Source organism: Acartia tonsa, chromosome 11 (assembly GCF_053477335.1).
Source record: "Acartia tonsa isolate MP-2025a chromosome 11, ASM5347733v1, whole genome shotgun sequence".
NCBI lineage: Eukaryota > Metazoa > Arthropoda > Copepoda > Calanoida > Acartiidae > Acartia > Acartia tonsa.
Window position 1 is genome coordinate 21163769 of NC_137270.1, and position 12225 is coordinate 21175993.

A 12225-nucleotide genomic window follows, 5' to 3' on the forward strand; every position below is an offset into this window, starting at 1 on the left:
TTTATTGTGGTCAATTAATCAATTTTACAAAGATTAAACAAGTAATCAAATCATAAAATTTATAATAGCTTTATAATTTTGTCACGTTTTTGTATAAAGGTAAAGGATCAGAGTCTAAAAATAATGTTATTTGTGATTTGTTTCTTATTGTTAATTTTAGTTTTTTTTTAAATCAACTTTAATATAATCTATAAAATTCAGCTTTACTTTCTAAGAGTTTTCTATGTACATATGTATAGATAAACTTATAATTGACTAAACCCTCTCCCCCAAAGACATATATTAAGCTTACCTGAAAAGTACAACCTATTTGACCAGTAATTTCTGAGATCTTTAGCTTCAGAAAAAAAACCTTACTTCATTATAGATATATACGTATATACACGTGAATGTGTGTGTAAAAAAGATAAAGATAAAAATATATAAAAGATTGTAATACAATGAAAATGTCAAAGCTAAACACATTTCCCTCTGCTGTGTTCTCTTCCTTGAGGGGTATCAACTTAAAACAACATACTTTAGTGGATTTTTTTGGTTATGCTTAACCCTTAACAGTCGGGCCCCTTGCCGCACCTTAATCAGTCGGGGGGGGGGGGGTTTGGGCGTTCAACGCCCCCCCCTCATTATCTCAGTTCCTATTAGAGCTAGAGGGCTAAATTTTTTTGTGCAAGTCTCCTATGTTATGATGAATTTTCGACCTTAAGTAAGTCAAGGTCAATTTTCGCTTCCTTCACCCTTTTATTTAACAACCTTTGATTTTAGGTCCTTTTTTACTTAAAAATTTCAAACGGCTGTAATTTTTTTATTTTTGAAGCTAGAAAAATTTTTTTTTTCAGAAAATGTTTATTTTTATTTAAATTTTATATTTGAAATATCAAAACATAAGTTTCAGCGGCCGCAGCTGTACTTGGCAGCTGCCAGCCGCCGCAGTCGGCGGTCGGCGGGAAAACGGCGGCGGATCTTTATGAAATTTTAATACATTATGTAGTCATGTCAGAAAAGCTTAAGTTTAAAATTTGAAGTCTCTAAGTCAAAAATTGCAGCCACAGGAGCATTTTAAAGACTTCTGGAGACCTGGAGGATCAGCACCTGCAGGATCATACCTGGAACATGAAATTGACTTAAACACCTGTATTTAATATGAGGATGTACTACTAGAGGATATTTTAGTATTTTGGTAAGATAAAATGCTTTGTTTAAGTCAAAAAAATATTTTTGTTCTTTACCTGGATGACCCTGCCAGGTTTGCTGGCATCCTGTGCCCGCCAGGATGGAGATATTCAAAAAATTCCAACTCTCAGTTATGTGTCATACCCATACTTAAAAAGTCAAGCAGTTTGGGCTCTTTATCTTTCACACACAGAAAATGAGATAGAAAAAACCGGATGGGGGGGCGTTCAACGCCCCCCCCCCCACCCCGACCGTTAAGGGTTAAATTACCTTAAATCTATAACTATATTAAACAAACATCATACACAATACAGAAGAAAATATTCGTTTAGAAATGAAGATTTTTTTTTATTATCAATCAAATATTCTCTTTACATTGTAACTTAGCTTCTATATATGTAAATGGGGAATATTTACTCTCTCGTTTTTACTTTCTTCAAATCCTTCAACGAGTTACTTTTAATTTGAATACCATACAATTATATGTGTTTGTATTAACTTATTTCAGTGTGCTACTTATGCACAGACACTTCTTTACTATAGATGAGATATATGTTAAAACCAGTATTTTAGATGTTTTGTATGAACTTCTATTTGTGTGTATGTTTGGGCTAGGAAACAAGCCAATTCTACTTCCGTTTGGTCTTAAGGACAAACATTAACAAGAACAATTGTATTTGGTAGAATCGCAGCTAATAAAACGTAAAATTAGGAGTTTATGGTTGGTTAAAAAGAGTAATAGGATTTTTATGGATATATTTTACTTTTTGTAAAGTAGAATATAAAACATAATGTATTATTCCTGGGTGCATTGAGGTTTGGTGGAAAGTTTTTTTTTACATAGAATAATATTTAAATAGAAAATACACAATGATCACCATTAATCTTTCTATTTACAATATTTAATAATGCTCAATAATCTCGCTAAACTATCCTTAATTTTAATAGTAGCTATGCTCCCTATATCTGGATCAGAAGAATTATTAATTATTATAGAAAACAAAATGTAAACTGACAACAAGACATATAAAATAACAAAAAGAATTAAACAATTAATTGACATATGAATAATGCTTTATGAACATTGATTTTTCTTAAGGGAAATGTATTTTCGCCTTTGCTCTTTTAGAAAAAGAGCGCTATTTTATTACAGTATTTTATGACAATGCACATCTACTATATAAATAACTTTGTCAGTTAGTCGGTCTGTACTACTCTGAAATGCATATGTTTTCATGTAACATGTATTTTTCTCAGCTGTTATAAAAGATAACTTATTGAAGTTTGTGTAAAGTTACATACGACTCTTTAACATTTACACTAAAAGTTCTTAAGTACCTCTGTCTTTCTTTTACATTACGTTTTAGATATATTTTTAAGTGCTGCAACTCTACTGTTAATTTATTTCTATCATAGATTGAGCTCCACTATAAAGGATGTTTTTTTCCTTGTAAAGTCAATATTTATTGATGGTTTGCGAGGTAATATTGGTTAATACCTCATTCTGCATAATTCTTTCAACTTTTTAGTCGAGGTGGAGACACAACAATGTTTACAGATTTTTACAACAACATCACAATTTAGTTCTTAACATGGTCCAGTCGTTTTTGTAACAGGAAGAATTATGATAACATGTGCCATCTTAATGGTTTAGAGTTTAGAAATTGAAAAAATATATATGGTAAGGGCTTACATGTCATACTATTATATAAAGTAGTGAGCATTTTTTGTCTGAGCAAAGAATATAACTAACCGCTTAACCGAAATGGTTCTCCTTTACAGAGAAGCTTCTTATAGGTCCAGAGAAGTTTGTTTACGTTATATCCACCCTCCCAATAATCTTTTTCTTCTCTTTTTAAATTTGAAATAAAAAATGCCCTTTTTGCATTCTTAAAACTTTCCAGGAAGGAGGGGACAACGAAAATCAAACCAATATCCCTCTATATATTGTCTTATAATATCATCAAGTAAGTTTCACTTTTAATTGTATCATTTCATTATTTTATCTTCAATTTTCATGACCCTGTGTCCTAGCATAAATTTACATTTTTCTTATCTTTTAACACAAGGGTTTCGTGATCATCAAATTTAATATTTCAACATTAATTAAAATTGTAAAATATTTTTCAAATATACAACTTTTGATAAAATAGTTAATAAGGGCGTGTGGCCTAACGGATAAGGCTTCAGACTTCGGATCTGGTGGTTGCAGGTTCGAATCCTGTCACGCCCGAAAGATTTTTTCTCTCAAATAAACACCAAAATTTCAATTTCTTTCCTTCCATTCTCTTTAAATAATATCTTTCAATGTGTAGGGATATTTTAAATACAGAACAATTTTTTTAGCGCAGCTACTCTATGAATTAATTTTTGATAGGTTCAATTGAAATTGCAACCACAGGGAATCACCCCCCCTAACGTCTAACCCATAGGGTCTAAACCTCGCGGTACTTCTTGGGCTAACTTCATCAAACCTTAGAGAACTCAAATTAATCTGTTTTTTGAGTTGTTGCTAATAATCCTACACTACCTAATCCTGGATAAAATCTGTTTATGAAAAATACAAAATATTAAATCTGTTTTGTTAATACCAATATTTTACATTAACAAAGTAAAAACTTTTTAAAAACTTTGATCTAATACTTTATAATGGACAAGTTTTTGTGCAATTTTTATGTTTATATTTACTTATTGGTAGAATAAAAGTATCAATATTTATGAAAAGTTATGGGGACTGTAAATTACACTGGTTTTATAACCACACCATCTTATTAGTTGGCTCAAAAAATGTGATTAGTTGGTTTCATACAGGCAGTGTCAAAACCTATCAACAATTAATCTTAATCCACAGAATTGATAATTTTGTTTATTCTATATAGAGACATCAATTTATCCTCCATTATCCAATAAGATCCTTGAAGGTTAATTGATTGATAAGATACCAAATAAATAAGATTTTACAAAAAAAAAAATTTCGGCCATCGAAGAAATTAGATCTACATAGAGAAGTATTTCTTTGTCTAAATTTATCTTTTATGCCTACCTAAACTTCATTATTCTTCAATACTAAAAAAATAAGGAATCTCGAAACCTCTACAAATAGGTAAACAAGAGTACATCGAAATTATTTTCTAAAGTTGCTTGGAATTTGATTAATATTCGGTGGATTAGAACCGGTCTCATCCATTAGCCATACAGAAAATTTTTCATTATAACTAAAATCATAAAATAAAAACTAGCTTTATTAGCAAAATCCTTTGGCCCCTTAGGGAAAACAAAACTGGTCTTAGTCCTTAGTCCTAGTTTTTTTAAAAGTAATTTTTCAATTATGATACTATTTTCAACTGTCTTTAAGCATTGTTTAATGTGGGCGGAGAGAGTTGTAAAATTTACGAGACATAAGAATGGAATGTGAAATTCTGAATGTCAATTCCAGATAATAGTTAGGCTTCTTACAGATACAGAATGTTATTATTCTAAATGGATGTAGAACATAAGTGGATATTATGATAAAAATTGTCGTCTATTTAGCTTGCTAATATGGAACTTATTTTTTGGTCAGTTTGTTCTTCCAGTGCAGTGGAAGGGGAGGGTAAAGGGAGTATATAGGAAAATCTATATATTAAACTGCTGCGTATTTAACCTTATCATACAACATGAAAATCTGGTGTAGGATCCAAGTTATAATATATACATTGTCTTTAGGATTTTGAGGAATATTTCAATAAAAAAAACATTTGTAACACAAAAAATATTCTTCTGTGCCAATTGTTTTATTTCAGAAGCTGTAACTGGCAGAATAAATAAAAGCTTAAGCTACCATTAATCACTTAGCCATGGCTCTAACAAGGCACTATGAAATGCAGCCGCAAATCCGCCAGTCGTAACATAACCGACATAATACTAAAACTCTCTGTTTCTATCCCTCCATGCTATGTAATCAACCCTAGTTTGCTCATAAAAACAAATTTCGCGAATTTCATTTCATTTTCATTGCAAAATTGTGGCATAAATGATTTCGTAGCTGTGATACTAGACACCATAAAGTAGAATTAAAAGCGAAACTTCTCTATGAATGCTTGTAAGTCGCCCTTGCAAAAATATACATTTGGCTATATCCTATTATATCTGTAATTGAACACGCAAGAAATATCAGTGGCGTGCATGACGATTCCCCTGGGGGGGTGTGAAAACATTAAATGGTGAATAAGGTAAAGTATGATAACCTAAGAATAGGGATATTAGAGGCAAAACAAGATTGCAAGAAGACATTATTGTGAAGTCAACTGGAAATAAAAAATACAACTACCTGGATCCCCCTGTTGATGACCTTTTTCGTCTGCTAGCAAATTGCTCTCTGCTCTATGTAGCGACTTGACTGTGTTGATATTCCCGACGCTATTGGTTGATTTTAAATGACCAAACTGAAAGTCGGCACAGGGGAAACATAAAGTTATTTAACCCATTCCCCTTGTATTGTTTTAATCTAATATAAGGGGTACTAGATAGTAGGTCCAAAATATTATTGATAGACATACAAAAAAATTTATTTTCTTTTAATACAGACAGCTTCGCAAATATCAGACATTTATAATCAAAGTATTTAAAAAAAGTTGAAGAGTATATTAAAGTTTACAAGATTTCTAAGAAAGTAAAGATTTAAGTGAAGTTCAGAACATTTTGAAAAGTATTTACAGTACAGACAATTAAGTTTTCATTTATATTTCATTTCAAATGAATCGTATTTGTTTGTTATTACTTATGTATGTCGTACTAGGAAAGATATATGTAAATTGGGTAAGGCATAGGCAAAAATACCTTGTTTTATATTTAATTTAAAATCAAGGATGTGGGGAAAGGGGGGGGGTGAGTGGTTTAGTGCTCGATAGGCAGCTTGTGGTAAAGCATTGAGATTCGAGTTACTGCATAGCTAAATTGTCTAATGCTAAAAATGTTTGTTTGCAACTAATTACAATCTTTTTTACACAGCACAAAAAGAAATAAAATCTTAATTTTGGTTTTAATGGTTGGATAACGCTAGACTTTCAGGAAAGTAGGGATAGAAATGCATATGATTTTAATCATTATAAAACAAGAAATATTCTTTCATTTTTGCTTAAAGTATCAATCAGTTTTAGCAACTGCCCTTCTAAAAAAAGAAATAAAATCTCTAATATTTTGGGCCAGAGTGGTTGGACAAGGTTCTATATAAAACAAATATTTAAAGTGGCTGGTAGACGTTTCCCATTAGATGCCTCTTGGGGCGTAGTCGCTTGTTTAATATTATAGTAAAATTGTCTGCAATAATTAGAGCCATGTCTCTCATTGCCCTGGTAATGGATTGTCAACTTTAGAACAGAGAAAAGTTCTATAGAAAGTAGAACAAGATGAATAAAAGATATAATAAGTAAAAAAATAGACGAAGCCTAATCTGTAGCACTTTTTACCACTTTTGATTCCTGTGACGCCATAAAAATGAGGGAGATGAGAGGAGAAGTGGGAAAGAAAACTCTTAAAAAAGAAATAAAGAATTCCCCATTTTTCTGACGTCACAGGAATCAAAAGTGGTACAAAAGTTGTACAGATTGGACTTCGTCAAAAAAACAATAAGTATACTTTACTTAATTGATTAGCCAACAACCTAAATATGAAAATAATCACCAAACTTTTAAAAGACCTAATGAAGCCACACTTCTTGAAATCTAAATGGACAATGGTCATACAGACAAGAGAATTTCTTCAACTTTTTCCCTTTCCTATCAAGGATCTACTGGATAAGACAATGAACGATATATTGATACACATCCTAATGTGGTTAAACAAAATTACACCTTTTGTATAATTAAATTGCAGGTTGAAAAGTTTTGACACTTCTGGTTTAGATAAAATTATTGAGCCTACCTTCAAGATAACGTGCATGTAAAACTTTGGGTACCAGTGCAATTAATAGTCCAATGTCCCCTCCCTCCTGCTTTCCTGGGTTTTGTGTGCTCTGGTAAAGTGATAAGACAGAAGATTGATTATTTCATGTGTCAACCCCTATATATATTACACACACACACACCAGGGATCTAAAGGGATAAGCCATTGGCCGATAAAATGATGTACATTCCCAAATGATATAAAAAAAAATTACCCCTTCTGTGGATTACAATTAGTGGTTAAAACGCTTGAACACTTAACTTAATGAACAAACCAATCAAAAGTCCCCAAAATTGTTGAAACGAATATGAAAACGTTATTATAAAAATTTGGGGACCAGTATGATAAACAGCCCGATGACCCCATCCTTCCTGGACAAACACACACAAAAGACACGAACACACACACACACATTTATATTAGGAAAAGAATTAGAAAACATAAAATCAAACATAAACAAGCCAAAAGGCACAGCAAAATACAAAAAGTCAAAAACAAAACGAATTTAATAATGATTTATTTACACTTCATTCATTAAAACTAGAGGCTAGGCCCCTAAAGGACTCAAGGAGCGTCTAAGGGGGAGCGAGAATTTGACTCCCAAAGTTCTAATTTTAGTTTTAAAAAGAAAAGGTAAAAAATATTTTGGAGGGGTAATTTTTTTCTTTAGGCATTTCCTAGGTGGGGTTATAGTTATTAACCCTTTCCTGAACCTATAACAGGCTACACCGTAAAGGAGAACTATATCGGTTCAGCAGTTAGCAAGGTCCTTCATTACACACACTAAGGCAGACATAGATTCTGTCACTATTATGTAAGGATAAGAAATAACTTTAGATGGATATTGAGATAAATAAATAGCTTTATACTATGAATTGTTAATCCGTCAAGTAATAATTATTTCTCGCATAGTATTATAAACAGCTTATAATACGATGCTAGACATAGTTTTTTCGTATGGATGAGAACCAGTTCCTATCCACCGGATTCAAATGAATACGAGAAATAAAAATATCATAACTGAAATTAGGATATTCAAAGTTAAAATCTTTTTGAGGGGATAAAGATTTATCCTTATGTAAAAGTAACAGAATGTCAGTCTGGTCGTCTGTCTGTCTCTTCAAAAGGATCTCGCTAACCATTAAACCGATGTGGTTTACCATTGTACTTACGCTTCTCATAGGCCATGAAAAGATGTATAGCTATTTTGGGGGAGGATACAGCCACCCTCCAAAAATGATTCCTCACCAATTATTTTTTACATTTTCTTTTCAGAACTAATATTGAAAAGGAGGTGTCGACTCCCACCCCTCTCTTTTAACCTAAAGTGCCCCTAAAGGCCTCTAGTATGTACATTATTTCTCATATTAAGTCATTATTTTTAGGAAAAACTTGAAAAATCCCCAATTTTGTATATTACTTAGTTCCAATATTCCCCATGAGATATCTCTATTTATTCTTTTATATACATTTTTCTTTACAGATTTTAGTATTAATATATATAATTATAGCGAAAATTCAATCAAGTTTTGATTTTATTTACTTTTATTTTTTTTATTTTAAAAAATATGTATTTTTTAAAATCACAACTGTAAATACTTGAAACAAATCTTACCATTTGTTTAAAAGGCTTTTACACAGTGACACCAAAACTATTGCAATCATCTATTCGTGTAATTTTCTGGAAAGGTTTTAAACCTTATTAGGCATCATTAAATTTAGTGTTATTTAATTTATTTGCAAAATTGTTTAATGCATTACATTGCATTAAACATATATTAGTAAACTATAACTATTTTTAGTAAGCCACGAGTACTGGAGGTTAACACAATATAATATCCCAGGACTGAAAGAGACCTAGGGGCGGTTTTTATCTATAAAAATCTCTCAAGGTATTAGAACCCCCCTCCAAAAAAATAAAAAATGCTCACTCCCCCCCCCCCCCCCCCACAAAAAAAGTAATATTAGGTAGATTAAACCTCTTGGGGCAAAGCCTCTAGAGGGGCGAAGCCGCTAGAATATTTTAACATAATATAAAATGTTGTTTATAAATTGAGTTTGGTTTCTGGAAACAATTATAGAGTTCCTACGTGTTCTAAATCTCACCTAAATATTAAAAGTTAAAATCGACAGGACAATTTTTAACATGCACAAATTATTGATAAGAGCTTTCTCTGACGAACGGACGGACTAATACTATTTATAAAAAAGCCACATATATTTTTTATATGCTTTAAATACTTTTAAAGTGCTAATAGACTCGTTGGGCCGAAGTCCTGGGCTATCAAATTATGTTAATTGTAGTAGGAATGTTTAAAATACTATTTATAATTTAAAAAAATTTCAGTTGTACATAAACTCTCAAACAATTAGAATTGAGAAGGCTTGAATAAAGCGAAATATATTTTCTACAAAGAAGTGTGTTCTTACATGTGTAGTTAGCTCTAGCCGCGCGTTTTTTAAAAAAAATTTATGTAAAATAAAAATAATAAATAGAATATACCATTACTATTATGTCGATTTAAATAAGGAAATCAATGTTTATGAATATGCTGATATGTAAACATAAATGTACTATTCCAGTTTCGCCTCTATTGAAAGTGGAATGGTACATTTTGAAATCGTATCGGCGTTGATGATATCATCACCAAGAGAGGGGAAAGGGGATTGGTAGATTACGTTTTTTAGAGGGTCAAAACCGTAATCATAGATTATATTTCTGCTTCTATAAAAATGGATTCAACTCCCTGTTGGATTCAACTGTTGAAGATTTTGAATATGCGTAGCAAGAGGGGATTGTGGTGTGGTTGTTGTTTTCATTATTTATTTTCCTTTAGAATAATAATGACAAATAGTTATTTGTATATTTTAGAAACTTTAGCGTTGAGAGTACCTATCACATTCGAAAGACGTGAAACAATACTTTCTAGTCTATAATTTTGATGTAAAGAAAGAAGTTGATTATTTGTAGGATATTTCTATAAGGGAACTAGACTTAAAAAACTCAACTTTCATAAACTTAACAATTAAAAATGTCTTTAATAATTGTATAATTTTAATACAACCCTTTTACCCTCCAAAAAACTTATTATCCTATTATTGCGGCGCTACTTTTAAATATGTTTATCCTTGTTTATTTGCTGTGAGAGGGCTAAAAATTTGTATCAATTTAATTTAGTAGCGAAGCTATTTTATAGTTCTAAATGTGGCTATGTCTAAAAAGTTTTTTGTATTATACGTCAGCTTATTCTGATAGAAGAAAAATCTTAAATATGAAGATTTCTAAAAGCAATAAGCATCGAGTTTTACTTTGTCAGTCGGTTTTAGGCTATTTAGAGGTGTATTTATTTAAGAATACTTATTGCATATATGAAAAAATTATATGGATATAGATAGATTTAAATGCTTTTTGATAGAAATGAATTTTAGAAAACACATGGAAAGATAGATAGACATACAGATATCCATTACATATTGATATATTGAAAGAAAAAAATTACTTCTATAGATTTTGATCTATCCATCCTATTATAGAAAGCTTTTAGTTTTTTTATGTTTGTCTGTCAATATCTTGCCAACCACTGAACCGATTGAGTTCTCCATTTTAGGAAGCTTCACGGGATTGTTTAATATATGTAAGTCTTTGGTTAGTTTTAGGTTATTTTACTTCTCCCTCCATTAGATAACAATGGCCCAGCCGATAGCAGAGAAAACTTTAGAGAAAGAAAATGACATAGAGAGAGAGATACATTGAAAAAGAAAGAGAACAGGAGAAAATTTGAGAAATTGTCTTTTTTGCTACTAGACAAGATAAGGACGTTTTATAGTTGTTGTTAAGGTATAGCAAGTGTTTTTAAACATAGATAGATAGATAATGTCAATACGAAAATTAACAGAATATCTATAGTCTGTCTGTCTGTGTATACCAAAGGATCTCGCTAACTGCTGAATCTGTTCGGTTATCCTTTACAGTGAAGCTTCTGGGAAGATTTTCATCTATGAAAAATTGCTAAAAGTTGATTTTTTGGAACATTAAATGTATTTCAAAATTATCGTTCTATAGTGTACGATCCCAATCGATCTATATTACACGAATTTATAGATCGTTCAATGCACGTTCCGAATCGTTCATTATTGTACGACAATTAAATGTGAAAAAGCGCATTAAAAAAACACCTATGTCTAAAATTCTTTTTTTGTTGTAAAATATATAAAAAATACTAGATGATAAGTCTACCTTTTTAAAAATATTTAAATCAAATGAGTATTTTTTACCTTCTTAAAAATATTTTTTTCGAATTTGATGGTAAAGCCATAACAAATGGTTTTGTACTAATTTATGGTTGACCAATACCAAACTTATATAATAGAATGTTTTGCCCATATCCTGACTCTATAATATCCATTAAGCCGAAAAAGACCTAAACCTTCAAATTTCATGTGTTTTTTATGGTTTTTTAAATCGTGCATTATTGCACGAATTGTCACGAATGGGTTAATCTAATTATTTTTATCGTAATATTGTCTGTAGTTTGAGGCTATACTTGATTTTCATATGGCTAAGAACTGGTTACAATCCAGCGGAAATTAATCGGTTTCAAAGACTTTTCTTTCCTGTTCTACTTTTTACAATGTGTGATTGAGGAAAAATATAAACTAAATTTAGTACAGGTTGAATTTAGCAAAACGTTTGATATAATTATCAGGGAGGTAGAGGACTCTGAAGTGTAAATTACACAGGTACCCAAGTTTTGCAATAAAGTTATTATTTAATGGCTCAAAAACTAGGGTTTGGCAGGATATTTGGCCAAATTACCGGATATTTGGCCAAATTACCGGATATCCGGTCGGATAACCGGCCAAATTACCAGATATTGAAGTAGCAAAAAAACTTTTTTCATAAACTGGAGTTTTATTTTGTAAAATTAAGGCCAAAACATAAAAATTAAGTAACTAGGTATTAGAATTATCTTTCTTCTATGCAAATTATCTACTGAACTATTAATACCCTCAACCTGTAATATTAACCCCTAACGGTTGGAGGATAGGCTGGGAGGTGGCGTTGGAAGTTCGCCCCCCCCCCTCTGTTTTTTTTTCTATTCTCACCGGATATCCGGCCCAACCATATCAAAA

The 12225-nt window shown here is 31.2% G+C and overlaps 1 non-coding gene across 1 annotated transcript; it reads left to right on the top strand.

Annotated features, from left to right (window-relative positions):
• Positions 1-3330: 3330 nt before the first annotated feature.
• On the top strand, positions 3331-3403 carry TRNAR-UCG (transfer RNA arginine (anticodon UCG)). The gene has a single exon. It is a non-coding gene; the product is annotated as a tRNA-Arg (tRNA).
• The last annotated feature ends 8822 nt before the right edge of the window (positions 3404-12225 follow it).